The sequence below is a fragment of the Crocuta crocuta genome, unplaced genomic scaffold (assembly GCF_008692635.1).
Source record: "Crocuta crocuta isolate KB4526 unplaced genomic scaffold, BGI_CrCroc_1.0 scaffold482, whole genome shotgun sequence".
Classification (NCBI taxonomy): Eukaryota; Metazoa; Chordata; class Mammalia; order Carnivora; family Hyaenidae; genus Crocuta; species Crocuta crocuta.
This window is the reverse complement of record NW_027527459.1, coordinates 1712720-1718387: the sequence shown is the minus strand read 5'-3', so window position 1 is coordinate 1718387 and position 5668 is coordinate 1712720. Positions and strand designations below refer to the sequence as shown.

Genomic DNA, 5668 nt, shown 5'->3' with positions numbered 1-5668 from the left:
TTTAAAAAGGTGTATGTGGAGGAGTTAAAAATTCATACCTCACAGATTTATTTCATCATGGTGTGATTGTGAACCAGTTAGTGACTTGCCTACCTTTATATGGTTTATGTCCTCTGCCTCCCTCTTCAGAAACACATACACTTTCATTGGCTGGCCATGTTCTGGTCTTGCTTTCACAAAAACAGTGATTCTCAAACTTTGATCTTTAAACCAGCAGCATCAGCATCACTTGGGAACTTGCTAGAAATGCACATTCTCTGGCTGCATTCCAGACCTGTGACTGAGAAACTGGGGCTGGGGCCCAGGGAACTGTTTTTCCAAGCCCTCTGGGTCATTCTGGTGTGTGATCTAGTTTGAGAACCACTCGGGGCGCCTTGGTGGCTCAGTCAGTTGAGCATCCTGCATCGGCTCAGGTCATGATCTCAAGGTTGATGAGTTCGAGCCCCGCGTCAGGCTCTCTGCTGACAGCTCAGAGCCTGGAGCCTGCTCCGGATTCTGGGTCTCCCTCTCTCTCTGCTCCTCCCCCACTCATGCTCTGTCTCTCTCTGTCTCAAAAATAAGTAAACATTAAAAATTTTTAAATAAAAAAAAGTTTGAGAACCACTGATGTGTATGCAAGAAAGGTGAGCAGGAAGGACTGAGCACCAGTACCACCGTTCCTAGATTACACTCTAAAGAGAAGAGCCCTTCTCCAGTGCACGATGACAGAGGATGAGCTGTTTCAGCCCAAGGGACACAAACTACAACCGTGCAACTTTACAGTACAGTAAGCCTGCGGAGATGTCCCGGGAAGTATCAAGCCACACCTCCTATGCCGCAGGTTTCTGTCCCTTGGAGGCTTGAACCAAATAATGACTCCTAGAAGAATTNCCCGGGAAGTATCAAGCCACACCTCCTATGCCGCAGGTTTCTGTCCCTTGGAGGCTTGAACCAAATAATGACTCCTAGAAGAAAATACAGGACAGGATTCCAGCGCTGGTGAGCGGAGGACCCACATGGCCTCTCTCAGCTCGGTTCTCATGCTCTCTCTTGACCAGAGCTGTCAGCTCTGGAACAGATTTCATCTGTTCCTACGGAGAAAACAGCCTAACCTGCCCAACCGCTGCTACATCCCCTGCTGGCCAGGACCTTGATTCTGAATGTTACCCTTCAAAGGTTGCTTATGCTCATGTTAGCAACAAAAGCAAATGGCTATAACTTCCCCAGCCCTGAGCCTCATTTTCCTTATGAAAGATTTTAATCAGAAATACAGTGCAGTAAATTACATCTTCTTTCAGCAATTTAGTTTTCAGCCTTGTTTTTCAAACCAACTCTTGGGCTTGAGGTTAATGTTTTTGCCTGAAGTGTTGAATGAATATTGGAAATTTGACATTGAAGACGAAAGACAGCAAATAAGAAAAGAGGAGAGAGGAACCAAGAGTTTATTGAAGGCTAGGGACAATTTGACTATGCCATGAAAATAGCAAATACAGAATGAATTAGACCTTTTGCATCAGAACGGTCTAGCAAGCAGCTTGTTAGTTAAATAAGGCTCTGAGTAAAGTGTATTCTGACTTACATTTCCCAGGATGCCCTGCTCTTCAGACCAAGCTCCAGACACCTAGGGGATTCGGCATTTAGTTAAAGGGAGAAGCAATTCCTTCGGGCTTGCCGCTTTAGCATAGTGACAGCAAGTTAGACAGCTTGGCAGCAGCCTGTATTCTCCACAGAAAAGGAAAACAGACACTTGGGAGGGATGATCTTCCCCACAGATGTTCCTAAAGTCACATTGGTCATGTCCATCTAAGTTCAAGTTAATATTCCTCTAATCCACATCAGCAGGGAGCGGTTCTTGTTCTGGAAGATTCAAGGAAGGAAAGCATCCCAACCATGTCTGTGAATCCAGGGAGGAGAGTGAGCACCAAGCAAAGATGGAAACCTTGCACTTGCTGCCATTGAGAGTACACGAACACACACACACACAGCCCACACGAAAGCAGTCATGCTGGGTACGTACCTGCTGTAGACATTTGCAGAGCCAGCTTTATGACAGTGGCCTCTGTTAACCTAATTTGAAAGACTCAGAAGAGTTCCATATATTTAATTGAAAACGTTTCAGAAAACGACAAGTCCTTGAAAGATTCGGATTCACGTTGACAGTAGTTTTGATATGGCAAAAATTTAAGAATTCAAGATGTTTCCCCAGGACAGGCCAAGGACAGGCCAAGTACAAATGCTTCCTTTAGGTGGTGATTTGAGGACACCGGAGACTCTGGGAGAGGAAATAGGCCCCACTATCAGAATGATGAAGAGCACTGAAAATAAGTTTGTGTTCCCACCAAAGGCAGACCCCCGCCATGCCCAGCTCACTACTTCAACAAGGGCCTAACCTAGGAAAGAGATGAATTACACAGGCCACCTTGGATAGGAGAAGCATTATCCGAACCAATGATGTAAATGGAGGAGAGAGTACATTTCAGTGGCTGTGTGACTCAAGAAAAATAGATACAAGACTACCATCTACAATCATGAATAATTGAGTTTAGAAGCTAGGAGTGCACAAAATAGCAGTTGAGCTAAACAAAGTGGCACAATACATCCTGTTTGCAAAGTATGTTTGAAGGCCCCTAAAGGCCATTTGGAGCAGGAGTAGCCTGGGGAAGCAAGCTGATTCAAGAGCTTTCTTTAGAAATGGAGCATTTGCCTAGGAAAATGTTTTCCCAAGATTTCTGCATGCGGTGCCAGTCAAGATTACTGCAAATTAAAAATACTTCAATACCGTCCCGAAATTTAGACAACTTCCACTGACGCAGGATGACTGATGTTGGTCGAAGATTATAGTAAGTACTAGTAATCCACGAATGAAAGGAGCTAAGAGTTATTCTTGTGAGAAATGGATGACATGGAGTGTGTAAATAATGGGAGCAAATGCAGCAGAGAATCTTAGAACATTTAAAGTCTAATACATTACAAAGAGAGTTCAATGCTGATAGATGTAGAATAATAAGTTTTATGGGGCTTTATCATATGCTATAAGTTGGTGTGCATCATAAAATATGGGAAATAAAAAAAATACGGTAGTTGAAAGACAAGTTTGCACGTTATTTATGAATGATGAAGAGTGAAATGAATGAGAAGAAGAACAGGTAGACAGTGTCTTGAATAATGATGACTTTGATGAGTCGTTATCACACAAATCCGTGTGCTTCATAAAATATGAGGAGTATTAAAGAGCAGAAGAGTCAAAAGACAAGACTACTCAGAATGAGATACAGAATGGAGGAAGAGAGGAATCCAAGAGAAAGGAACAGAATAATGATGACTTTTATGAGACTTTCACTCACCAGCCTGGATCCTTCATAAATATAAAACTGTATAGAAAATAAAAGAGCAGCAAAGAGAAGAGACAGGTCTGTGTCTGTCATAAAATATGAGCAAATATTGCCAAGTAGGCTTGACAAAATAAAAACAGAAATAATTGAGCCTAGTAGAGCTGTGGGAAGACACAATGTCTGGATTAATATGAACAAATAAAATGAATAAGTATAGAATTGTCTTGCCAAATGGGAATCAGTGACCACCTAGGTAGGCTTTATTGTTGTAAAGTCCACCTTGTTAACCAGTAGAGCCTTGGCAAGTTTGGAATTACCCCCTACCCCCACAAAAAACATAAGTGCTTAGGGCTCAAGAAGCCATGTTTAACTGATTTTCGAAAATCTTTTCTCAGCCTCTCTAGCTCCAATTCCTCTATAGTTTGCAGGAGATTTTCTCAGCTTGTTTCTACTTAGTCTCTACCCTCCTTGTCAAATGTTCTTCTATAAAGACCTTCCAAAAGTTACTGTATAAAACTACAGACATTTCTTGTTACACTGGACTTAGAACCTGGGACCAGATCTGTCAGGATTAGTTCAAAATCCAGAATTCAGTGACTTTTAAAGAAATGTCTTCTCAATTAGAATAAATGGGATTTCAAAATCTCCCCCCAAAAGACTGGGAGACTCAGACAAGGCAAAACAAGCACCAATATGCCATTTGCATACTCATAAATATGCCATATACAGAACTCATAAAATGTATAGGTCACTGGAAAAAAGAAAGCCACTGAATTATGTCAGAACTAGGAATGTTGGTCTGGGAGCTCAACACACAAAAACACCAATAGCAACAGTTATAATAGCTTACTTTTGTGTAGTACTTAATGGTTTGTAGTTTGTTTGGGGGGAAGACCTTTGGTAATGCAAGATAAATTCTGTTAGCATAACATATCCAATTCTTCTGATTGTGATAGAATTTAGTAGTGAAATTTATTGTCTATAATATATAAAACAAACTTTGGCTGGTAAAAAAGAAAAGAGATTGTTCTTTCTCTCTCAAATGATCTTTGTGGCCATGAGCCTTTAGATACATTGTCTCAACTTGCTAATTCTGTTCAAAGAAGGTACAATGCCAGAGTGTAATTATTATGGTTACTTTGGAAAATCATATTTATATGCCCAAATAACATGGCCCCCTTTAATCCAAGATTGAGATTCCCTGGAATGACTGGATCTCACTTGGTGAAAAAATAACATTAGCTCCCTGGGAATAAAATCACTGACCAAGCTCAACCTTCCTCAATACTACCAACACCAGCTATAAATTGCACATTCTAGAGCTCAGGGCTGGCAAAGCTAGGATTTGNTGTTACAGCCTGGCCAGACCAGAAAGCATATGCATTTTAGTGGACTATGTCTGGAAGATAGCCTCATTTAGGGACTAGTTTAATGACACCCTGTTTTTTTGGCAAGGGTGAAAGTCCTTTGTTTAAAGGGAAAATCTCCCCAACTATTTTATTTCAAGTAGGCAAGAGAAATGGAATGCTATAGCCAAGGACCATGTCTCTTTTACAGACTAACTCTTACAATTTACCCAACTATGGGGCACCGGGGTGGCTCAGTTGGTTAAGCATTTGACTTCAGCTCAGGTCGTGATCTCACAGTTCGCGGGTTCGAGCCCCACATCAGGCTCTGTGCTGACATCTCAGAGCCTGGAGCCTGCTTCGGATTCTGTGTCTCCCCTTCTCTCTGCCCCTCCCCTGCTCACACTCTGTCTCTCTCTCTCTATCAAAAATTTTAAATTTTTTTTTAAAAAGAACAACTTTAAAAAAATTTACCCAACTATGTCTACTCAATTAAAAAATTGTTTTTCCAGAAAAGGCAATTTGGCAATATGTATCAAGAGCCTTAAAAATGTTCACACCTATGCATGTCAATGCATAAAAAACGCACACAACAGAATGATATTGCTGATTACCTCGTAGGAGAAGACTAAGAACTGGGAGGGGGTCAGTGAGCAGAGACCTGAGTCATACATATTATAGATTCATGTATTAATTAATATAATTCATTTTAATTTTAATAAGAGAAAAATATTCTTGCATATCTGAGACTATCTCCCAAGAAAATAATAAGAGATTCAATGCGGGAAAAGTTAAGAAACTACTAAATACCCTAAAATAAAGAATGGATTACACAAGTTAAGGAATATGTTGTTTTAAGGCTATATTGTATAAGAACAAATGATATATTGAGGAATTTTTGATTACATTGGACAATGTAATCAGAAATACACTGTTAACTTAAAAATATCAGGATACAGATCTATACTGAGTATAATCCCAATTTTGATGGGTAAAAGAAATATACATCCC

The 5668-nt window shown here is 40.5% G+C and overlaps 1 protein-coding gene across 1 annotated transcript in view; it reads left to right on the top strand.

Annotated features, from left to right (window-relative positions):
- The window catches only part of TENM1 (teneurin transmembrane protein 1), a 556664-nt gene that overhangs the window by 401647 nt on the left and 149349 nt on the right, over positions 1-5668 (top strand). The window lies entirely within an intron of this gene.